Below are 26,875 nucleotides of genomic sequence, written 5' to 3' on the forward strand. Positions count from 1 at the left end.
TTCATCTCAAGAGGGTTCATCCATTTGGAGGGGTGACATGAACTTACAGATAATCTTGTCTTCCTCACTGTAAGAAAAAGTTCCATCTACCAATGGAACTGATTCTTCTACAAACTGACAATTGATCTTAGGACTCTCTTCTTTAATCACATCTTTATGAAGGATAAGAGTCTTACCAATGGTTTTGTGAAGTTCCTCCTTATTCCAACACAAACATTTTTTCTTCAACTAGAGTCAAATTTGTAGCTATTACTAGATCACAAGTGGAATGTTCTAGTGCAAGCAGATGATCATAAGAAGATTCTTCTTCAAAGGACTTTGATGGAGTATTGTCACCTTGATATATTACATTAGGAATAGCCTCTTGTCTACCAAAGACTGTGATAATATGAGAACTAGAATTAGGTGACATTACCATGGAAATTTCATAATCAGGTTTAGATGTTATATTCAGCTTTAGCTCCTTTTTCTTGTCCTTTTGCTAATCCTTCAACTGGTGGAATCAGTTGCAAAGGTGATCCCATATCTTCCTTTCTTTGGGGTCATCTCCTTGTTTATACTCTATGTAAGATTTAACAAAATCTTCTAAAAGACCTTGTCCTTAGTTGTATGGAGTTCTTCAAGAGTAGGCTTAGGCCTTGGCCTTTCCTTGGTGCTCACATTAGGAATATTTACCTTTTATTTAAACATATAAAAACCATAAGGAATAGAGTCAAGTGACCTTACCAATGATTTTTTATGTTCAACTATTTGGTACTTGTTTCAACTTCCTTCTTTCACTTTCTTGGAGGTCCTTGAGTCTTCTAAAATGGGCATCGATGTGATTCCAAAACATCTTTGACATATGATTATCTTCTATGCTAATGTTTTCTTGACTTGGATATGAGATTCTCTCTCTATACTAGTAAAAAATCTAATGAAGCACATTGTCATCTGTGATGTGAAGTTCTTCAAGAGTACGAATGAGCTTTAGCCTTTCCTACTTCAACCTCAACTCCTCTCTTCGCATGTCTTTCAATTTGTAGAAAATGGAGCACATACATTTCCATAGGGATGTAGAAACATGATCATCTTCAATGCTAATATTCTTTTGGAAAACATGGGAAATTTGTTCTTTATATAGAAGTATAAGCTCTTTCAGAAGCTTGTTAGTAATCTCATTAAGTTCTTGGAGAGTGGGTTTTGGCCTTGGCCTTCTTCTAACCTTTGAATTTTGCATGGACATTGAGTTACACTGCACCTTCTTAGACCAAAGGAAATAGGTCCTTCATACAGAGTTGCTAGTCTTCATCCTAGGGAAGAAACCTTTAGATTTTTGAGAATGAGAAACCTAAACACTAGGCTTAGATTCTAATCCTTAGCAGAGTTTCCACAAATTGTTAGTTAACACTTTGTCCCTCTTGCTAACTTGGTTTTATCTTGACTCTAGATACCTAAAATGTGAGGAAACAAAAGGATATCACAAAAAAATGGACCAGTGTATGCATTATATTACTACCATCTAAATTATAAGACACAAATCTATTATATGCAAGATATGCAATGAATTGTGTCTTTAATAGATCATTGGGATAGGGAGGTATGCTCTTAACCTAAGAGTAGAAGAGGATAAACTAGGATGTTCATAACTAAAAAAACCCTAGGAAGAAATAGATTTTGGCAACCTATAACACCCACTGAAATGGATATCACAAGCTACCTTGAAGTTCTTTTAACATCTAATCCTAATTCTAATTCCAGATTAGTCCTACTAAAATGCAGTCTAGGGAGAGAGAAGAGATGCACATGAAAGATGAAATGGAATCCATCTTAACTAATAACCCTTTACCAAAAATGGAATCTGAGAAGGAATTAATAGCTTCAAATGCATCAGTCCTACAATCCCATAGAAACTATTCTAAGATTCAAGGTTAGCTACACTGAAGGAGATAATGAAATAAACCTAGGCATGCTAGTCATAAATGGAATCAGAATAATCACATTACCTAATTGTAAACATGATACAAATCCTTCATTCCATCCAACTCTTTGATTCTCACTCAATATCTAGAAATACAGGGGGAAAAGCTAGATTGAATTGCCAATATTTTCTATTAACTTAGAAAATTACATATATAGGCACCCTCTTAGGATTCTTGGCCAGTTACAAATTCATCAGTTACATTAACAGAGCACTTGAATTGCTTGAAAATCTAATAGTTATCAATTGGAATTCAATACATTAGAGAAAGAAAGCAAAAATGATTAGAAACTCTCAGAATGATTCATATTCTTCTTTGATCTATCAACACCAAATTCATATAATTTGAATCTCAACAGTCACCGAAAGTTTGAATCTCTACCATCAATCTTCTATCAATGATCATAATTAAAGCATGAGAACCCTTTTTACTTTTTCTCCTATTGCTTCTTTGCAAATGTCATGTATTCATTCTACTAACCACAACGACTTAGTGACAATTGCACATTAATCATGATCGTGCTTTCACAACATTCAAATTATCCATCATTTCTAACCTATGAGCTTGCGATGACCATTTGAGGTTGACTTTTATCACTTTCACTGGGTTTCAAGTTAAAGTGTATTGAACGCTCCTTAGTTTGTGACCTTGCAAAAATTTTTTACCTTAACCGATGTGATCTCTCGCATTGTCACAACCTTACCTTTAGGTTACCCTTAACTGTCTACAACCTTGTGAACTTTAGTTTTCACTACTTTGTAGCTTTGACTTGTGATTAACATAACCTACCTATGACCCTACAATCATGTGATTTATATGCTTTCTCTTTATTGTTGACTTAACACTAGGTTTCTTCTAATCCCTCATGACCATGTGATAATTGGTATTTCCTTATTCGCCATGTTAACCAAAGGATGACTTAAACTACCAATGACTCTATGAACACAAGCTTTTCACTCTATCGTGACACTAACCTTAGATAATCTTTAACCCCCTGCAACCCTGCAAACAATGATTTTCGCTATTTCGCCATGTCAACTCTAGGTTACATTAAATCACCGGTGAACATGCGATGATCATTGATCTTTGGGATCTGATGGCTATGATTAAATATCATAACTCTTTTTTCTACTCTACAATGTGGGTCCATCTTCTAGCTATTTACATTGTTGCAAATAGGTGGTACTATTTCATTACCTAGAGAAACTGACATTGGACTACTTTTCTTCATGGCACTTCGTAACTATGTTTTGACTATATCTCATGGAATATGATGGGCCCAATAGGACATGTGTTGCTTTCTCATTATGTCACATATATTAACAATTTTCCCTTTGAGTGCACCTTGTCTTCACCATGAACTCTTGCTTAAAGTATTAGGGTTGAGGAAAAAACTTCCTTCTCATCTAGGAAATGCATAAACTTACCCTCCCTTTTCCTAATCACCTAATATGAAAAAATACATAGATTTCTTTTGAATACCCACCTAGGTCCACACAAAGGAATAGATGAGAAGAGAAGTTCCTTAAAGGAAATCTAGACACATACATGTCATCACATTGACTTAATCCTAATCCTAGAATTTTTAAAAATATAGGGGATTGAAATCATGGTAACAATCAACAAGGTATAAAGGAAAGATTGTGAATGCAAAGTTATGCCTAGTATGTATGTATTATGTGATATGTGAATTATGATGCATGATCTGAGGAATGTGAACTAAGATAAAGTTTTGTGATGAGTAGCAAAGAAAAATCGGATATTGATGATATGAACAATAGTGTAAAAAAGGTTTTTGTATCTATCTCTTTGTATTGAAGAACTACACTATATTTTGCATGTTTGGGCAATGGGCCCATCTTACATACATTTTTTATTTGTATATTACAACTGCTTACAGGGTTGAGGTAGCTTCTAACAAGGCCTAGTCCTCTAACAAGGACCAAGACATAGTATGGATGTAATAGATTCCTACTAGGGTCAATATCTTTCACAAGATACTTTTGATTAGTGGATCATTTTTGGGTACCATCCCCACCAGGGCCTTTTCTTGGCCAAGTTTTTCCTAGTTAAAAAAATATGGTGTTATTAGTTCTCTTATTGCATGGTTATGTTTACTGTTCAACATAATTAGTTTACTTTTATATGCAAGTTATAAGATTGTTAATAATATCTAGTTTTGGGCTAAAGCTTGTAAAATAATGATTCACACCCCTCCTCTTAGTATTTCCTATTTGTAACATCTATATCCATAGAGATCTTACTCAAGATATTAATACTCCTCTGAGTAACTGTGATTTGATACCAATTGTTACAATGGGGTTGTTGTTGCACCAAAAGATTGATCTTTCAATGCTTGATACAACTGCTCAATTTATAGAACATAGGAGGTGATTAAGGCCTTTTCACAAATCCCAAGTAGGGCACTAAACAAATTTCCAAAATACAGGTCACCCAAAAGTGACCTATTCCTAACACAATCATATTTAATTGCTAGAAGTTGTAGGTTCCAAGGTTTCAAATCTCTATTTATTCCAAATTTTAGTATCACTACTACATTTGTACTTATTTTTTGACCAAAGGCATGATTTCCTTTATTTTTTGATTTCCATCCCCATATTGCTCAAAAATTTCCAAAATATTCTAAGGTTGGTCAAAATTTTGACCAACTTGGGTCATAACCTTAATATGTTAAAAGTATAATATAATAGTATTGGTCGAAAAGTATGTTAAAATTTAATCTTTATTTGGGTAAGCTTATTTTTGTATCATTATTTCATTCCTACATATAAGGGTATCATGGAAATTTGTAGGTATTGGGGCTTTATGGGTAACAAACAATTAATTTCTGTAGGTGGTCCTGCTACTGATTCAATGAGGTCTCCCTTGTGTCCCTCTACTAGAACAACAATGGGATTTATGGAGTGACACCCTTCTCAAAGATTTTATGGATTGCTTGGTATATTTGGCAATATGGGGTTAGATGATATCAAGCAAGCATATCGACAGTTAGCTAGAAAGTATCATCTTAACGTGTGTCCTCCTGAGCACGAAGAGGAGTAACGAGAAGGTTTATTAAAGTGCACAAGGCTTATGAGACTCTCTCTAATCCTAGGAGGAATAATTTATATCAGTCATCTTCCAATGGGGTTTGTCTCTAGAGCTTCTAGAAACAAGCACATTTTAAAAACGAATTTCCTCAGAGAATTCCCATAAGAGGTAAGGGCATTGACCAAAAAAAAATTATTTTGTTTGATGACTTTTTCATTTAAAAAACCTTCATGCTATTGCTAGAGCATTTTCTATGGTATGTGTTGATTTATATTCAATGGGCATGTTTGAATTTGTGTGATCTATGGGTAACATTCTAGTTTTGTGATGTGTTGGTGTATATTCAATGAGTATAGGCACACTAGCTTACTTTCTAGTTTTGTGATGCATTGATATATATGCAAAGTGGCATTTGTATGTCTGAAATGCTGTATTATAGACTATAGTTAACATTATGATTCAACGAGTGTTTGCAAATTAGTTTTATGCCTCAATTTGTGTGTGTATTTTATACTTCAAATTCTGGTTTTGTGATGTGTTGATATATATTCAATGAGTATATATGAAAAGTAGCACTTTTCATGTCTAGATTTGTGTGTTATGTAGCTAAAATTTGTGGTCTTGTGATGTGTAGATAAAATATTCTATGGACATCTGCAAGTTGTCTTTTTTATTTCCAGTTTCTAGATTAGATTGTGTGTATTTTTAACACCAAAGTTTTAGAAAGAGATGTGTAATAGAAGAGATCCATCATTTTTATGTCTAGTAGTCCAATTTTGTGATGTGTTGCTATATATTTAATGGGTATAAGCACATTAGCATTTTTATGTTTCAATTTCTTTGATCTATAGTTTCCATAAGAGGTAAGGGCATTGAGAAAATGAATTTTATTTTGTTTGATGACTTTTTCATTTTTACAACCTGCTTAAGCTAAAGAGATTTTCATATTTTTGGTTTTGAAGTCCATTCAAGTAGAGCCAATGGACTGGTTTATTACTTCTACCCTTGTGTTCCTACTAGTTTTGTGTGACAATTATCTATCAATCTTGATTGCATATTTCAAAAAAAATTAATATACTTACTAGTTTTGGTTTCTTTATACACCTAAATTCTCATTCAAGTAGATTCAATGAATATCAATTCTCTTTTGCAATTTTTCACTCCTAAAATCTCAATCAAGCAGATTTAATAAAAACTCTCTCTAGAGTGGTCACAAGAGTGAAAATAGATTTTTTCTTTCGGATAGTTTGGATCCACTCAATCAAAGCCGATGATTTATCAATTGTTTATTTGCCTTAAAATCTATATGAGCCAAGTTGATGATGATAAGTTTATTACCATTTGATGCATTGAAGTTACAATTTTTGGTTATTAAGATTTCAACTTTGTGAAGGTTTTCTTATGCTAGGGATTGAGATTTGTGGATCAAATTTGTAAAAGAATGCATGTTTTGGGGGTCAAGATCTGTGTTCTTCTATGCTTTGTCTAGTTAAGTAATCAAAATTGGTGTTTTTGTTTTGATCTCCAACCATAACTATGTCAAAGGAGTTAACTTGTGTTGGTGTTTGATTATCTAATATTTGAAGCTCTGAGTTTATAAATAAAATTGATACCTACTTGCAATGAGTGATCGAGAAATAATTCTTTAGATTTGTGCAATCCATAGGTGTCTGGGGTAGAAAGTTTTATATTTCAAGTTATGGTGTGGAAGATTTTGCCCATCTCTTTTATCTGTCTAATCTCCAAAGTTTATTTGGGCATCTAATTTCTTTCAACTATCCTTGTAAAATCTTTTTCTTTTCTTATGGTTGAAGGTTTGAGAACTTTGAATGTATATCTGATACAATGAAAACATCTTAGTTTTTGGTTGCTCATGATTTTTAGTTTGTCTTTGACCATAAATGTTTTATGCTTTTATGGTATCTAAATCTGATGGTTGAGGATTTGGACTTTGTTGTTTTTGTTTTTGATTTTTTAAATTCTATTTTTTTTTCCAACTTTGATTGGATAAGCTGATTTATTTTTCAAGTTCTTGTGGTTTAATCTTTAGTTGCCTAGTCTTTTTGACAATGCCTCAGCAAAGTGGTTGTTTATCCCCCTAAATATCCACTATTGTAAAACAACTCAATCTTTGTTTTCATATATTTATATTTTGTTCATTAGTAAATCTGGATATGTGCCCTTCTTTGATTAAATCTTAATAAAATTCCTCTATCCTTGTGTGCCTATTCAAATATCAAAAGTTCAATTGTAACTAAACTTTTATTAAAATTAGTAAATTTATCAAGTTTTGGGAGTTGAAGATTTAAGAACAATGTCTATTTTGCTTCAATTGTTATTTGGTAATCTGACATATTATCACAAGGCAAAATTTAATCTAGTTTTTCATGGTGACCATCTTTTTAAATTTCTATTTCTATTTTGATATCTAACTCTCCATTAACAACTTGTTGACTCATATTTTGTCCATTATTTGTCTTTAGAGATTTGGCTCTATGACTTTCTTTGCTTAAACATCCAACATATATAATATGTCTTGGCTTTCTCTATAATTTTTGGCATTTTATTTTGGTATAAACAACGTATAATATTTTTCCCATGCTTTAATGGTTGATGGTGGATGAAGGTTGATTTTGTGGCTATGCCTTTTTACATCTAAATTTTCAATAATAAAAATGGTTCTTCTAGTTGTTGAAGTTTTGGGTTTTGCATCTTGGTATGCTTTAATTCTACACTTCATCAACTCAACATCTTTTTGTTGAATAAGATCTTCCCATAATTAATCATCTATTAACTATAATATATCTCAATTTCTTTTTAATTGAGCTTTTTTCCAAATTAATACTCCTTAGATGACCTCTTTAGTGAAACCAATCAAATCAACTCTTTGCTAAAATTTTGGCAACTTGCAAAGTGTACTCTTATTCAAGCTTTTGACCCTCTGAGTCCAAGTCATATCACTTCACTACCAGTTAATACCATTTTCCTGATGGACCTCAAAATATATAATATATATTTATACTGATGATGTTTGCATGGAATGAGAACTATAACTTTCTTGATTACAAGTAAATACATTTGAGCTTTAAAGTGCCAATTCCTCTTCCCATATTCAAGGACTACATGTGCTAAGTACCAATAATGACATTATTGATCCTATCTTGATTGATAGGATTCATGTACCTCTTAGTTGTCAGGGGTTCTTGCATTAAATATTTTATTTCTTCCAGAATCATCTTCTATTGTTCTGTGCATGATAAAGATGTGGTTTGTACTCTATAACAATAACGTTTACTATTTTACCATTCCATAATGAGTTTAATTATTGATTTCTAGTAGGAATTTATGAAAGAAGAATAGAAATCAAGGTGGGAAGCTTAGCTCTCAAATATGAAATGGAGAGCTGATGTAAATAATGGGAGTCAACCATTGTCCTGGGCTGCTAGGATGTGTTAAAAGAGGAATTTTACTTGTAATTAGATAATACTCAAATTTCTCTAACAAAAAAGGCCTATTTTATGGATTGCAAAAGAGTACCTTCATAAGCATGAAAAGTTGCATCAGCTTGAAACCTTCTTCCTAGATACTGGTCCACTTTTGACTTCTAAGTTCTTATAGAAGTTGGCAAGCTTGTGTTATTCGAAAGTAAGCTGTTATGAGTTATTGTACATATAATATTGAAGTTTATTTTGTAGTTTTTTCCTTAGTTGTGAATTGATGCTAGAGTTAAGAAATTACTTATATTATATATCTTTCTTAATGGAAACAAATTTTGGCTTAAAACAATGAGGATATGCTTGAGCGTGTCCATTTGTATTATACCTAACATTATTATTTAACATAGGTGAGAGCTTTTGTTTAACATAGGTGTGAGCTTTTTATAAACATAGATACCTTTTAGTTTTTTATAAAAAGTGAAGCAATAGAACATCTAAAAGAATTTTAGTGAGATTACTTTTAGTTTAAATGTTCTTTAGGCTATGATTGAGATGTTTAAGGAATAATGTGCTTTAGTATGAATGCAATTTAGCAAATGTGTTTGCTTCTTTAAGAGATTTTCTAATGGGTGGTAAGTGTTCCATTTATTCTCAAGAGAGATGGGTTCATGTTGAATCACTACTCATGAAGTATGGGTCAACGAGTTTGACTTAAAATCACACAGTTAAATCCTAATAGCAATATCTCAATTTGACTTGCTGTGGAAATTATCTCCTACTTATCGATAATAGATTTATTAAAGATTTAAGAATTTATGAATATAGGCAGACCAATAAATCATAATACAATACCCAAAGTAAATCATATTGTAAATTTTGTGGAAACACTTGTAAATCTACTAAATTAAGAGGTTTCTCCCCTAAATCAACAGTGACAATACCAAGGGTTTTTGTCCTTGACCAAGATGTGGGTTTCCATCCAAACTCGATAAGAGCATGAAAGGGTTTTTAGCTTTTGCCCTTCCAATTCTTGCGGACTCAAAGGGATTTCATCCTTCCTATTTAAAAGGAACTACCTTTATTCAAAACAGATAACTTGATGTATTTTCTAGACTATTACTGATTTGACACTTTTTATGAACTATCTCTTCAATGAATGTCTGATTTTATTTGTTGCTGACTAATTTTTTCACCTAATACTTGAAAAATGAATATCGAAGCTGATGTCCTCAAACTCAAAGTTCTCCCCTTCATATATTCAAATTGGATTTAGTCTCACCTCTTCAACAGACCTTCAAGTTTGCAAGAATTACAAGCTTAATTTTTTATGTTGCAAGAATTAGACCTCTTCATTACTGCACTTGGAGAATAATAAATTTTTTTTTAACAAATTAATTTGTCAGTGCTACTATTTATTACACTATGGGTATGTAAAAATGTTGAATGCAAGTCATGGACATTAAAGACTTGTTTGTGGAAAGGATGCATAGCTGTTAGTGGAAGAGATGTATCACTATAATGTGTTATTGTTGGGAGTAAATGAAAAATATTCACTCCCAACAATAACATTTTAAAATACAAATTCCTCATCAAATGTTTGACAAACATCATCACCACCTTCGCCAGTGTCACATTCTTCAATTTCTTCAAATGCAATCAATGCTTCCAGCTTGAGGTTCCTGTTCAGCAAGTACTTACACCTTTGAAAACAGTTGCACCATATCACCAATACTTAGTTGTGTTTTGAAACCACTGATAGAGGCTAGTGAAGATGGATTTAAGGACATTATCAATGATAGATTCCTGGACCAACAAATCTCATGTTCAAGCCACCAAAGTTTTTATTTTAACCAATCATAAAGGTGACTTTGAATCCTTCATCATATGGAAATTATGTGCCCAATAGCTGTGATGTGATTGGCAGATCAAACTTTTCTTGATCCTAGTGCATGAAATTTTTTTTGTCCCCTTATCCACTCTAATACCATGCAATTAATTTCAAAATTTTGGAAGAGCATATAGAAGCAAGAATATTTTTCACACAGAATAAGAGACTCCTTTTCTTTATATTGTTCAATCATATTCATTACCTTTTCATGGTAGATTCATCTCCTATTTATAGAAGAGTTCCAATAGCCTCTCCCATTCTAATCTAAAAATGAATCCTAACAAATTAGAATAAATTTTCATAGGTCCTAAAAAAATTTAAAACAAACTAACAAATAGCTATTATGTCCCTAAAGAGATGGGAATGCTCTAATATTCCCAACAATTGTGTCTTGCATACATCTCTGGCAGTCCACCAAGAATGAAGAAAGATAATAGCTTAAGCACAACTGTAGCTCTTGATGAGACTGCCAAAGGGAGCCAAAAGGGTTTCATCCTCTAGTTTCAAATTCAAGGGATTTTTTTCTTAAATCAGCTATAGAACACTAGTACAGAAAACTAGCAACAAAATGGCAGACCCTTCTGATAGCTAAACATCTCTCAAATTCAACAATAGTTAAAATATGACTCCATTCCCTGAATAGAAAATGCTATTAAAGTCAAAATGCTACTGTACCCATCACCTCAACTCTGGTAGGATAACTTATCTCTTTGAAACGTCAAGAATAACACCCATACTGTACTGCAAAAAATAAAAATAATTAACAAAGAGTGCCATTGAATGTTATTTGTCATATCTAATTTTCCAAATTACAACCCCCTTTTGAAGAAATGTATTCCTCCAAGCTTCCATATCATCAAAAAAGTTGAAGGAATGGACTAATTTGATGCTATAGGATAAATTAATGGTATGGGGACATGGACATGTTCTCAAGCCACCTTATCATTACACATGAAAGTTGTTGGTCTCAGATTGGTTTTGACAATTGAGTGTCAACACACTTAACCAATTTCTAAGTTGATGTTGAGTATGATTTAGATGTCGAGCCATAGTATGTTTTGAGTTAGAAATTCAATAGGTGTCGAGTGAACTTTAGGTGTCGAGCAAGTATCAAGTGCCGAGTGATAAGTGATGCTGAGTCACTATAAACGCGGAGTGAAATAAAGTTACTATAGGAGCCGAGCGAGACAAAATTCCTATATGTGTCGAGCATCAACAATTAGTAAGTTTCGAGTAACACAGAATCAACATATGAATTTTTTCCTTCACAAACTCATATGTAAACTATTTTTGAGTCCAACTAAAGATGAATCTCAAAGGATCTTAATGATAAGGTTGAATCTTTTACATTCCTTATGTAATTAGCATGCAGCCAATAAGAAAAATGGAAAAAGCATGCAACCAATAGGAAAAGTGTAAATATTTGAGTAGGAAAAGAAGGATAAATATTGAACATAGATTCATATCTAACCCTAAAACTTTGAAGCTTTTATAAGGAGGTTGATACCCCATAATTCATGTGAGTGTAAGAGAGGTATATGGAATGCATGAGAGAGACTTATATGGGAGAATGCTAGCAAAGTTCAAAAGGGTGTAAAGGCTTAGAAAAGGAAGAGCAGCATTGTAGAATCTAGTTGGTTAGAATAGAGCATCAACACTTTGAGCAGAGACATATTAGATTAGGAAGGATCAAAATAGATTGAGCAGAACAAGGATCTAGAATCAACAATTAAAGATTGTAAGTCATCAGGTCAACACATTCTAATACTCTCTAGCCATTATATTAGGAATGAAAATCATATGATTATAGGTTGGTCTAACATCCATGTTGTAAGCCTTTCAACAAGGTGCTAAATCCTTTAAGAAGGTAACATTCTAATTGAGTGTTTGTAAATCCTTTAACTAGGTCACTTTTAATAGAGTGTAAAGTCATTAATAGGGTAGGCCTTTCATAGGGAAAACCATTGGAAGTGGTCAAACTTTGTAGCCTTAAATAGTTACATATTGCTATAGTGATGATTTGTGGGTGTCATCCCCACCCTAGTTTTACCTTCTCATTTTGGAGGGTTTCTGGGTGACCAAAATCTTGTGTTATCTATTTTCATGCATGTCTTTACTTTTATGTTAAGTAGATGTGTTAGATGCATGTGAATGATCTCAGTTAAAAGTTTTAAAGGTTAAAGTTAGTTACTTTTGATTCATCCCCCCTCCCCTCTTAGAACTAAATTTTCCCACCTATAATTCCAACAATTGGTATCAGAGCCAAGCTCTCTCATGGAGAAGCCTTAAATCTTGGAGAAAAGATCTAGAAATGGAAGTCTAAAAACTTGGGAAGGTCATAGAAAACTAGGTGATTGATACACAACTCACTTTACATACTTTGGAAGAAGCAAGAGAAGAACTCAAAAAATAGTTAAAGAGAAGAAGAGAGATTGCCATAGCTAAGAATGATACATGGTACAAGGAGATTGACACCTCAAAATTGTTTGCAAATGGAGATTCCAAAGAGTTTTATGAAACAATAGTAGATCTAATGGAGAAGAATAGAGCCTAAGCAGAAGAGATTAGAACTCTCAAGCTTGAACAAGAATCTCAAGCCGTGATGCTTTGTGAAGTGATTGAACAGAAGAAAAGAGCCACTAAAGACAAGGCTATGCTAGAAGAAGACAAAAGAAACCTTGCTAACAGATTAGAAGAAAATTCAATTGAACTTGCAAGAATTTCCAGCATGTAGCTAGAAACCCTAAGTTAGATGATGAATGCACATCATGAACTAAATGTTAAGGACATAGAGATCTCCACACTGAAGATGCAAAATGACCTGAAAAGAGAGAAGGAAATTGTAGAGAACTTCAACAAACCTAATGAGGCCATCAAGTACTTTGAAAAACTACTAAAATCACCAAGAGCCACCAATGATACTTTAGGACTAGGATACACCAGCATTGAAAAAGGAGAATCATCCAAGACTATAGAAGAAAGAAGTGACAAAGGTAAGAACACTAAACCTACTTGTCATTTTTGTGATAAAAAAGGACATACCTCTAATGTGTGCAGGAGCAAGAACACTCATTAGCATAAAAAACCTAAAATTATGGGTCATTTTCATAAGTGTAACAAGCAAGGACATCAAGCACATGACTACAGGACTAGAACTATCAGAACACCAAGATTTGAAGGTCACTGCTACAATTGCAAGAAGTATGGACATAGAGATTTTGAGTACAAATCAAAGCCTATGTGGACACCTAATCAACCAACAAGGGGAAATAATCATAGACATCACTAAAATTGAGATTACAACATTGGGTATAACTGTCACTACTATCAGGAGTATGGACACATCTTTGAAAATTGCATAAGAAAATTTTTTAGTGGAAACTATAGTAGATGGCTCAGCTAAACTAAATGTTTCAATTGTTTGAAGACTAGTCATATTAGTAGAAATTTCCCAACAAGGTCAAAGGCACCCAACTCAGAGTTCAAAAAAGGAAAATGAAAGGCAGATGTTGAACACATCAAAGGAGAAATGAATAAGACATGGAAGAACAAAGATGGAAGCAGCACATCTAATGAAGGGATCACTTCACCCAAAAGGTCAAGTTGTCACACTTCATCCAACTAAGTAAAAGAAGGTATGTGGGATTGATATAAAAAGCTTTATCATACATCAATTCCAAGACAAGAAAGTATTGAAAAGGATAGATCAGCATGAACAGAGATGCAAAGTTAAAACTTCAATTTTTCACTAGTATTTCTAAGTAAGAAAAGTTTCCCTTAGATGTTGAGTAAAATTCTAGTACATGTTGAGTTGATTGCCAAAGTTAGTGGAAGCTGAGTAGTTAGTTATAGCTAAGTTGGTAGTGGAAGTTGAGCAAAGAGAAACTCCAGTAGATGCTGAGTGTTGAAAGACAATGGAAGCTGAGTAATGTAGAAATGCTTAAGAAGCTGAGTGGATAGTTGTAAACACACTAAGCATTAAATTCTATGTAATTAGGGTATATGTTCACATTTTGAATCATTTTTCTTCATTGAGAACAAAGAGCAAAGATGAAGAAGAGAGCAGAGAAAAATTCCAAGCAAAGAATACAACATTTGAGCTGATTTCAACAGAGATTCAACTTAGTTTCATCAATTTCAAGGTATTTACACTAGTGCTGAGCTATGTAGTTTTAAATTTCTTCATCTTTAAAACCTTAGATAGAAGAAATGGCCTCCAATTCTAGGAAACCTCAGGAGAAAGAGCCATTTGAGGTCCAATTATTGTCAAATGAAGTCAAGCAACAAAATTTTTGGCCAATCCCTAAAGTTGCATACAAAAATGACCCAACCAGAGCCCTATCTGTTATTCCTCCTAAAATAGTTATGGTCCAAGATGTTAGGAGGTTTTATAATTGTAATATTGGTGCCATAGGAGACATGGAGATGAGAGAAGCATATGATAGGTTGTGTGAAAATGGAGTTTTGAAGGAAGAGTACCAAATTTTTGAGAGGAAGGGTTTGACTCGTGCCCTAGAGTTCCCAACTATCTTTAAAATTGAATGGATCATAATAGTGTTAAGTAGGATTCATGGTGGAAGCTTATGATTGGAAGATGGCTGAATTAAGATATCAAAGTGGATTATACACAGGGTAACAGGCTATCCAACCCTAGATCAGCCTAAGACCCTTAGAAGTGACCCAAAGGAAGCCATTGAAAAGAGCACATGAGCAAAATGCAATAAGAGAGGAATGACTATAGATACCATTCAAGATCCTCTTATTGACTTTGTTGTTAGGGTTATTTCACACAAGTTCTATCAATCCGGTAGACTTAATAGTGTTCCATGTATAGCGATAGATGTTGGCTACAAATTAGTCAAAAATGATCATACGTATGATCTTACAAAATTACAATTGCAGCAAATCAATGAAAACCTAGGAGCAATAAGGAGAACCAAGGGAGCACAATGCAAATTTGGTGCAATTCTGATTTGTATATTTTTCTATGTATAAAATGAATTTCCATCTTTTAATAAAGTTAGCTTGAAAATAAATAGGTCCATAGTAGCTCAAGTAAATGAATACATTGAACAAATGAGAGCTAATTTTGAAACACTTATGACTAGCTATTTTGAAGATTTCAAGAAGTCCATGAAACAAAGATTGAGGATAGCTATTTCATTGGTTGAGAAAAATATAAATGATGTATGTTTCTTGTAGATATTTATTATACTGATATTCAAGTATCCATACCAAGGGTTAGATGGCTTAGACCTCTTGGATATGAAATTAACATTGATGAGGCATCTACAACAATAACAACATTGTTAGCAGAAGAAGTGGACAAGAGTGCACTACATTTTGGCACATATGATGTGGTAAGATCAAAGGTGGACATGGAATTAAAGACTACCTCCACATTGAAGAAAAAGGATAAATTTGGAGAAGGGGCAACTGAGGCAGAGGAAGAAGAAGGTGAAGAGGCTGATGATGATGATGATGAACAAGGGCAAGAGCCATTAGCATTGACCCAAGGCATGGGTGAGAATGCTAAGGAAGAGGAAGGTGCTGAGTAGGAAGCACCTAAGGTTGAACCCAAGAAGAGAAAGGCACAGAAACAACTTGCAACACAACCAAAAGCCAAGAAGAAAGTAGCCAAGCTAAGCCCAACCAAGCCTACCACAAGGGTAGACACAAGGGAAACAATAAGAGTGGCCAAGGAATAGGAGAAGAAAAAAGCTACACAACAAGGAGGGCCAACAAATAAGAAGAGAAGAAAATATGTGGCACCCCCAGAGTTAGATGAAGAGAGGACATAATCTAACAATGAGCAATTCGGAGTGGTAAGTCACACCACCAAATTTGATCTTGAAAATGTTTGTTATAACATTAGGGATAATGCTGATTTAACTAGTTAAAGACTAGTGATTTTAATAAGTTGACAAGAGAGGAGTAGAACATAGTAGAAGAATCTATCTACACTATAATGGCCAAGTTCAAGACTATTCCACTTGAACTTGACAATTCTATGCCTAAGGAGCTAAGTTCAATTGTTGAAAATAAATGGCATTATTGCCTGAACATGGAGAAAGAAATAAGAGAGTCAACATTGGCTTGTGTTATTCCTAACTTCACAAAAGGTCAAATAAGCACAACTAGCAATAAACATGGGAGAAAATTTGCACCCAAATACACAGCCTTCAGCATTCTATAGAATAAAATTGAGGATGTTGTAAAAAAGTCCACACAAATGTGGAAATTCATTTATGGGCTAACTACTATCAAAGAAGGACAAGAAGATCCATTTGAGGGAAGAAATGATAGTGAAGAGGAAGAGGAAGAAGGAGAGAAAGAGAAGGAAGAGGTAATAGTGGAGAAAGAAACACAAGGTGATGATGCAACAATTGAAGAGCAATAGCAAGAACAGAGTGTCCAAGATACACAATTGCCACCACCTAGTCCTCAACATACAACACCTACATATACAAAAACTATAATTGTAAAGGATGTTCCTAATACTTCAAGTCAAAACATTAATCCATTGACTATAGAGGATCTTAGAAAGATCCTTCACCAAACAACTTTGCAATCACAGTTGTGCACAAATCTAGTTTTGGTGAGTGTAGAGGAATTGCAAATTTTTTTAGCTAAAATAACTAAGGAGAAGGTAAATACGCAAGAACCACCTTCAAAACCTCCTACAGCTACAAGTGGTCAACCAAAAGAGCAAGCAACACAAGACACAACTGCTAAGGTTGATTCCATAGTGATAGTAACTGCAACTACCAAGGAGCAAGCAAGGGAGCAAACAGGACAAAGGGACATCTCTGATCCTACAACACAAAACCAAGGGGCACCTCCTCTGATCACCATAATTGATCAAGGCAGAAAAAAATAAGGAAGAGGAGAAGAACCCTAAGGAGAGAGAGCAAGAGGCAATACAAACTCTAGTAAATTTTTCTACTACATGACTCCTAAGCAGTCGAGCACTAATGTAGTACCACTACAAATTTTAGCACCAAGCTCGAGCTCTACCAAGGTAGCAAGGGTACTTCACTATGGAGAACCTACACTTGTTGAAGAGATAGTCATACCAAGTTATGACTACAGAACAATGAACATAGCACAAATTACTAAACTGCAAGAGGCACTAGAGAGGAAGAAGAAGTAGGAGATACATAGAAATGAGTATAGACAAAGGCAAGCATTGTTAGAAATCAAAGATATCTTTCTTGATGCTTTTAGCTTGCCAATACCTAATGAAAAAAAGCCCATCATGGAGTAGCTGTCCAACATAGTGGACTAGGTACAAAATGAAGACCTTGATACTAATTTTAAATTACTAGAATGGTTCGAGAAGAAATTTCAAATGAAGGTTAATGAGAAAATATCTAGTGAGATAGCACTATCACAAGTGGAATTAGCTAAGAAAGTTGAGAAAGTGAAAATAGTACTTGAGAACATATTCTCATTGTACTCCAAACCATGTGATTCTTCATATTTCACACAAGAGACTAGCCAAAGAATATTGAGCTTGGAGAGGAACCTGAAAATATCAAACATATAGCTACCTAAGGATCCAACTCAAAGTGAGAAGCATTTTTCCACAATGCTTCACAAACAAAAGGTGTTAGCTATATTAATAGTAGAAGAGGCTTATATTAAGGCCAAATTAATATAGATCCAGTCTGCAATAACCCCAAACATGGAAGTATTGCATAAAGAGATGGCCTATGCAGAGATTTTTTTGAAGAAAGATCCAAATCTTTCTACATTAGAAGGCCTAGTACATCTTGTAGCAGAGACAACCATCCAACTCAAAGCACTAAAAATTGCCTTATAAAATTGGGATGCTTTTCTAAAGATAATAATGGAGGAAAATAAAACATTTTTTGCTAAATATTCCATTCATTCTTAGAACCCGTTGACATAAGTGTCAAAAAGGGGGAGATAATATATTATGTTGATAAAGGGGGGGATATAATAAGAATAGGGGATAATAAGAATGTGGGAGAAATACATTTTTGAGATGGAAATATAATAATTTGGGGGAGATGATAAATGAGATACCCAAAGGAGAAAGAATACCCAAAGGAGAAAGAATACCCAAAGGGGGAGATATTCAAATTTTGAGTTTTGAGGAGATAAAGCCAAAAGGACACAAAACTGCAAGGAGATGTGTGAAAGGGGAAGTAGAAACAAAGGGGGAGTACAAACATAAAAAAAATAGAGAAGATAGAAATAGAAGCAAAGGAATGATAAAGTAGAAAATGGAAACAACATGAGACAAATATAGCATAAGAGATTTTGGATACATAAATGACACATTAGCTCAGGGGGAGTTACAAGTTTCAGGGTATATAATCTTCTACAAAATTTTGAACAAGTTTTTGAAGTTTTATACATATGCCGAATAGGATACATATTATACTCATAGAGATTGGATTCATAATGCTTAGTTAAGTGTTTTTGCCATCATGTCAAAGGGGCAGATTGGTTGTCTTAGATTGGTTTTGACAATTGAGTGTCAACACACTTAACCAATTTCTAAGTTGATGCTGACTATGATATAGATGTTGAGCCACAATATGTGCCAAGTCAGAAATTCAATAGGTGCTGAGTAAACTTTAGGTCCACAGCAAGTATCAAGTGCCAAGTGATAAGTGATTTTGAGTCACTATAGATGCCAAGTGAAACAGAGTTACTATAGGAGTTGAGCGAGATAGAATTCCTATATGTGTCAAGCATCAATAATTAGTAGGTGCTGAGTAACATAGAGTCAACATATGAGTTTGTGCCTTCACAAACTTAGATGTAAACTATTTTTGAAGCTAACTAAAGATGAATCTCGAAGGATCTTAAAGATAAGATCAAATCTTTTACATTCCCTATGTAATCAGCATGCAACCAATCAAAAAAATAGAGAAAGCATGCAACCAATAGGAAAAGTGTAAAGATTTGAGTAGGAAAAGAAGGATAAATATTGATCATAGATTCATACCTAACCCTAAGACTTTGAAGCCTTTATAAGGAGGTTGATACCCCATAATTTGTGCAAGTGTAAGAGAGGTATATGGAATGCATGAGAGAGAGTTATATGTGAGAATTCTAGTGAAGTTCAGAAGGGTGTAAAGACTTAGAAAAGGAAGAGAAACATTACAGAATCTAGTTGGTTAGAATAGAGCATTAGCACTTTGAGCAAAGATATATCAGATCAAGAAGGATCATAATAGATTGAGCAGAACATGGATCTGGAATCAGTAATTAAAGATTGTAAGTCATTAGGTCAACACATTCTAATACTTTCTAGCCATTGTATTAAGAATGAAAATCCTATGATAATAGCTTGGTCTAACAACCAAGTTGTAAGCCTTTCAAAAAGGTGCTAAATCCTTTAATAGAGTAACATTCCAAATGAGTGTTTGTAAATCCTTTAACTAGGTCATTTTTAATAGAGTGTAAAGCCTTTAACAGGGCAGGTCTTTCATAGGGTAGACCATTGGAAGTGGTCAAACTTTGTAACCTTAAATAGTTACATATTGTTGTAGTGATAATTTGTGGGTGTCATCCCCACCCCAATTTTACCTTCTCATTTTGAAGGGTTTTTGGGTGACCAAAATCTTGTGTTATCTATTTTCATGTGCGTCTTTACTTTTATGTTAGGTAGATGTGTTAGATGCATGTGAATGATATCAGTTAAAATTTTTAAAGGTTAAAGTTAGTTACTTCTAATTCAGCCCCCCCCCCCTCTCAAAAGTAAATCTTCCCACCTATAATTCCAACAGAAAGTAAGATATATTCCACAGGCCTGAATGCTTCATTTTGTGGTGTAAGTAGTAATGACTTGTTTTCCATTCACCAACTATTGTCTCTCTTGAAAATGCCATTTAATGCAAATGCAATGTAGTTACAATGTATGTCTCTATAAAATGTCATTAGATACTTACTTCTAGCCATTAATGGTTTGAAATTTCAAGAGCTTTCCTTGGGGCTTGTTCAAATTAACTAAAGATATGTATGTATAAAACTATAAAAGCACAAAGAATGAAGGCAACAGAGTTGACCGGAATCTAAAATGAAGTTTTTGGTCTCTGATTTTGATGATAAATGATCTTATCTTCTGATAGACTTGTGGAAGCAATAAATTTTTCTTATGATATAAAATTGCATAGATAGCTTGCCTAAACTTGACTGCAGACCTCTAGGGATTTGTTTCCTTCCCCTTGTTCAATACCCATGTTTCTTTAAATTTGCATGGTATTTAGTATGCTTCTAAAAATAGATTGTGTAAAAATTTTAATTGTATCAATGTTTCTAATCATACTTCATGGTTTTCCTATTCTTTATATTCTTTCATGTCCTAATGATTGATCAGATTAAGAATAGAAATATTGAAAAAATAGTTTTACACAATCTGATTCCAAAAGCATAATATTAATATTGTCATGAATTGTGGAAATCTACTATCATTAATGCATGGTATTCCAAAAGCATAATATTAACACTATCAAGAATTGTGGAAATCTACTATCATTAATGCATGGAATTTCTTAAGAGGTAATACAAAGATAAGTTTCATGAAGATGTCTTGACTCTTGAGCATAAGATCATTGGTGTTGTAGGGATATGGCCAAAATCTCAAAGTTTTGATGACATTTACATGGCACCAATGCTATCTCATCAAAAGGGAATATGTCATGAAGGAGAGTTATTTACTACATCACATTGCAATAGGTCTACTATATATCTCAAGCATCTCATTATTCAAAAATTCCAATGTATAAGGGGTGAAGTTTATTTAGTGGATCTTGTAATTTTTTAGATTATTGCTAGGGTTAGCTTCAAATATTTGTGAAAATACTATAATTTTGTTTTAGGCCAAGATATTATGTGGGCCAAGCTTCAAAAATTCATACTTCATGAGTTTCACCCAGAACTATGGATTTATCTTTAAACAATTTTATTCATCTCTTCTTTTAAGTGGTCAAATTTTGTCCTAACACATCCATTATTGACTAGAGCTTATGCTTCAGGAAGATCATTGGTGCACGCTATATTAAAGCATATGAAGCTCAATTTGGGCCATTAAATAGGAGCAGTATAAAAGAATTTTTGTCACCTCATGATGCATTAGGTCATGGAACTCATACTTCAAAAACAATGGGTAATTTGGTAGATAATGTGACCTTTCTCAAGCTAGCTCCAGGATCTGCAAGGGGGGGTACCCCAACAGCTCACATTGCAACATACAAAGTATGCTGGGCTACTGGTGGTTGTAGTTCAATTGACATGCTTGCTACATTTGATGATGTAATTCATTGTGGTATGGATGTGCTCTCTATTTCTCTTGGATCACCAACTCCACTGGATGCTTATTTTGATGATGCAATTGCTATTGGGTCATTTCAAGCTCTGAAAAAAGGAATTGTTGTAGTTTGTTCAACTAGAAACTCTATAACTTACTCAGATACAATTACAAATACAACTCCCTAGTTAATCATAGTAGCAACAAGCACAATTGACAGAAGTTTCCCTATTGCATTAACTCTTGGAAACAATTGAACCTCCAAGATTAAACACTCATTCTTCTCTATTTAGAAAATTGTGTAAGATGTTTAATATAGTTGGATCATTCGTACTTAGTATCAATAATAAGATATTTCCACAATCCAGATTGTATAGAGAAAGCTTTCTCTAGATTAAATTGTGTACACAATTTTTGTACCCCGCTCTGTGATTCGTAATATCCTGATGATGAATCATGAAATTTGATCTAAAAGATTGATACAAAAAAATTGTACATAATTTAATCTTAAACCAGTTTTCTTTCTCTACTAATTTAGTAAGTTAAAGTTTGATGGCATTACTATAAGGCATATTTTGTCCTAAAGGGTCAAGCATTATATACCAAAAAGAATATGGCGAAGTCATATAGCGTTGTTTATGTAGAAGACATTACTTCTAGGGATGTTGTTGCCTCACAAGCTAGGTATGACTTCTGACATTTATTGCTAACTTTTACCTTGAATGAAGTAATGGTTCTCATAGGAAGTAATAAATCTACATGACTTATGAAATAGACTCTCTTAATGCTACTTTAGCAAAAGGTAAATTTGTTTTGTGCTTCTAAACTAGAACACAAAAGCCAAGTAGTGCTGCAACACTTAGTGTCTACAATGCCCAAGGAAGTGGAGTGATCTATGCTCAAATTAGAACCAAGACTATAGTTTCATCCCCTATTATTCCATGTGTAAAAGTGGATTTTGAAGTGGGCACTAGTATTCTTTCCTACATATAGACATTAAGGTAATCAATATGTAATCTCTACAAAGGAAACAAGGTAGCTATCACCCTACATTTGCAACTACAAGATTTTTAAAAAAATACTTTGACTAAAAAATGTCTTGATATTGATACTTTGCAGATCTCCTCTTTTGAGACGAGCCACTACAGAGACAACTATCAAGAGGACACTTGCTCCACAAATTGCATTTTTCTCCTCTAGAGGACCTAGCTCTTTGTCTCCAACAATATTAAATGTAAGAAATTGCAATCTTCCTACCCTATTGCAATATTATTTATTTACTATGGATCCAATTTGACTGGTGTACATTATATCAAATGATAATGCCTCCTTTCAATAATGAAACAATGCTATAAAACAAGAAATTTTTGAATGCCTCTAAAACTTAACCTTGAAGATTCTTTAGTACACATATTGTTCTTCTTGTTAAATATAATTATAAAAGTTTCATAAAATTTGAGTGAAATAATTATTTGTAATTTTGGGGTCATCACAAGACAACATTGTAACCAAAAAGTATTGGAAATATTCAAATTGATGAAAGCTGAGATGAATGTATTCCCCTACTTTGTTATTGAATTGAATAATCATGTAAAAAAAATCTTATGTTTGTTGCTCATTTGTGTTTTATGGTATGTCATTTACACTTGCTTTCAATTGCATATGTTTGACTTTTATAAGCAAGCTTCTTGAAACACACCTCTCATGGATGCCCTTTCAGCATAGAAGCTAGGTCTAGAAATGTCTGCAGTGCATTTAGTTTATCCTTCACCTTAGATGTGTTGCCTAGAAACTAGGCCTCTTCTCTTGTATTCAAATTTGAAATTTCACAAGCAATTTGGGTAATACAAACATCAAACACTGATCACACTATTTAAAATTTGTTTCTCATCCCACAACTTTTGTATTTCTAGTTCACGTGTTGTTGAATTTCTCTAAGGGTGAAGCTTGTCTGAGGTAAGTCAACTGTATGCTTGTACTCATTTTCATCTTCAGTTTTACCTTGAGATGTTTTATGCACTGCTTCCATGTCACTGTTGATATAATAAATATTTTAGGACCTATCTTTATTCGAATTGATTTTCGTAAAGGAATATCTTCCTAATGCTGGGTGTTTCAAAACTCCATTGCATTTATTATACACTTGAATGCATTCAGAATTGATTATTTAATAATCATTTTTTTTAGAAGTAAAATCATTTACTTATTGGCAACAGTTTGATTTGTCTTTATTCCTGACAGTCTGAGCTTATTGTTTGGTGCATATGAGAATGCTTTCTATTAAAAAATGGAGTGCCTTCTATAAAGGATGTATTTGAGACAACATTGACCTTGTCTGGGCTTTTGTATTGAATATTTCTTATTTTTAGAATGGGCTGTGATAAAATTTAATGAAGGAAAAAAACATTTGTATTGGTGGGAATATACACTGCTACAAATTCTAGAAATATGACTCTTTATTTCTGCTATCATGGGCCATGCACTATTTAGTCAAGGGTGAATATGTTGTTATTTTATAAAGAGAGTCATATCAGTTCTTGGAGCATGTGTGATGAGCTTGAGATTTGGCTAACTATGATTCTTCTTATCATGTGTATACTGAGTGAGTATCCATTTGGGTACAAGTCTTCTATATATCTAGCTCTTAGAGAATATAGCTATTGTTTTATTCTTGTGAATGAGTCGAGTCAAACATATGATGTAGTAAGAGCAGATATATAGAGATAAGAAGTTTATTGTAGACTAGGAGGTGAAAATATACATTAAAGGAGAAATGAATGAGTTGTGTGATAGATATTATTTGATGTTCTACATTTTATTGTAGTTGAGATGTTGTCATTGAAGATGATATTTGCAGTGCAACATTCATTTTTTTGTTATTGCTGATAAAAAAGGGGTGTTATCTAAAATGCTAAGAATGTTCTGAAAAGTGGTATTAAGTTCCACATTTGGGTTGGTGATTGCATTGGTATTCTGGGTTGTTGGTGCCCATTTTTCATTTTGGTTAATAAAAATCTCTTGTATGCTATAGTTTTTTTCCAATGAAGGTTTTATGTGAATAAATTAATGTATGCATCTTTATGCTTACTCTCTTTAGTCTTTAATACTTTATGTTGTTTAATGTGCATTCAAAAGTTCTAATAGTTTTGAAATACTGATTCATGCCCATAACAAAGATGAAGACTCACATAGGGGATAGGAGTCCACAACAAAGATAAAGATTGTTTAATTTTTTTGACTCGCATAAGGGATAGGAGCCCATAACAAAGATGAAGACCATCGATTTGTGGTGCAAGTTAATTAGTGATGAAGCAGACAATGAAGAAGTGCCCTCTCCACAGCCCTTACAACCACAATGTTAGCCTTGTAGAGATTATAAACCTTATATTAATTGGTGGCTTTGGCCCAAAAAAATTTGGCTGCATCACTCACATAATTGATGGTGCCCTATGCATAAATATCTATTTGTTCCATGCTGTATCAAGCAATTCTTTCTTATCCAAGCCATTTAATTTGCAACCTTTTAAATCTCTACAAAGATAAAGTTGGAGTAGGATAATTTTTCCTCTCAAAGGTGTCCTCTAATTGTAATGTGTCCATTTCATTATTTGTTCAACAAACAAGACATATCTAATTCAACAAATAATGGAATGGACACTTTACAATCAAAGGACACCTTTGAGAAGAAAAAATTCTCCTGCTCCAACTTTATCTTTGTAGAAATTTAAAAGGTTACAAATTAAATGGCTCGGATAAGAAACAATTGCTTGATACAACATTAAACAAAAATTGACCAAACATTGGTGGAAATTTTGACCAATTCTTAATAGTTTTCTACCAAGACTTGGTTGAAATTTCCACCAATTATATAAAAAATTCAACCAAACATTGATGGAAATTTTGACCAATTCTTGATAGTTTTCTACCAAGACTTGGTCAAAATTTCCACTAATTATTTAAAAAAATTTGACGAAACAATAGTGGAAAATTTGGCCAATTTTTGGTAGTTTTCTACTAATAATTGGTCGAAATTTCCACTAATTCAAAAAAAATTAACCAAACATTGGTGGAAATTTTGATCAACATTAACAAATCAAAGCTAGTAAAAATTAAAAATTTTCAACGAATGTATTGGTCAAAATTTTGACCAAACATTGGTTGGTCAAAATTTTGATGAGAAAAATTACCACCAACTGCTTGGTCAAAATTTTGACCAACTTGCATCAAAATTTTGACCAATATTCATCAAAAATTGAGTTCAAATTTACTAGTGTATAGTCTGAGAAGGTTAGTTTAGATTTGAAATGGCATCCTCTTCTAGCCTTCAAGTTGAGTACATCTTCATTTTCATTATTTCTAGCACTTTCTTTTCATGCATTACATTGGATATTTGTTAGCCATAATTTCTTTGGTGCTCTTGCATATCTCCTTCCATTTCCAGTTAAATCAAGGAAGGAAGCATCTATTATCCCATCATTTGGCTACATCTTGCATTTGTATCCATCTTATACCTTTGGATATACAAATTTTATTTGGGGCCTAAGAATAATATTTTGGATCCCCTTGCCAATGTATATATAATTTGGTGGTCCATCATTAATGATCGCCATTTTATATATTACACACGTAAAGACACAAAGACAGAGCTTGCAAGGGAGTTAAAAAAATATAGATATAGAAAATATTAGAGGGGTAGATAAAGAGGAAGAGATAGAGAGATCTATAAGGAGGGAGAAATAGAGAGATATAGATGTAAGGAGATGTAGAGAGAGAGAGAGAGAGAGAGAGAGAGAGAGAGAGAGTTTTCAATATGTAGGTTAGAGAGGGAGAGGTATCTATAGAGATGGAAAGGGATTTAGAAAGATATATAGAGATAAGGAGATATGTGTGTATGTGTGTGTGTGGATCGAAAGAGTTAGAGAAGAGATAGAGATATTAATAGATAGGAGGAGAGGGAGTGATGTTATGCCCCTAATGCTAGTGTATGTGTGAGGTTATAAATAGTCATTTTATAACTACCTTGACTACTATTTGAATCACATTATTATTATGATTAAATTAAAAAAAAAAAATTTAGATTAGTCTTGGGCATATACAGTCATAGTTAAATTATCTTAGGTGATATCTTATGCATAAACTGGGTGTATATGAGGTACGAAGCCTTTTTTTATCATCAAATTGTGAAGTGTGTCCTCATTATATATATTTGGAGGTTTACCCCATCAAAATTAATTATTAATTTTTACTCTTA

At 33.4% G+C, this 26,875-nt stretch overlaps 1 pseudogene; it reads left to right on the top strand.

Moving 5' to 3' along the window:
- LOC149537755 (subtilisin-like protease SBT3.9) overlaps positions 1-26,875 on the top strand; it is a 164,844-nt pseudogene that overhangs the window by 23,169 nt on the left and 114,800 nt on the right.

Source organism: Cupressus sempervirens, chromosome 9 (assembly GCF_028749045.1).
Source record: "Cupressus sempervirens isolate cs-2001-9-10 chromosome 9, ASM2874904v1, whole genome shotgun sequence".
NCBI lineage: Eukaryota > Viridiplantae > Streptophyta > Pinopsida > Cupressales > Cupressaceae > Cupressus > Cupressus sempervirens.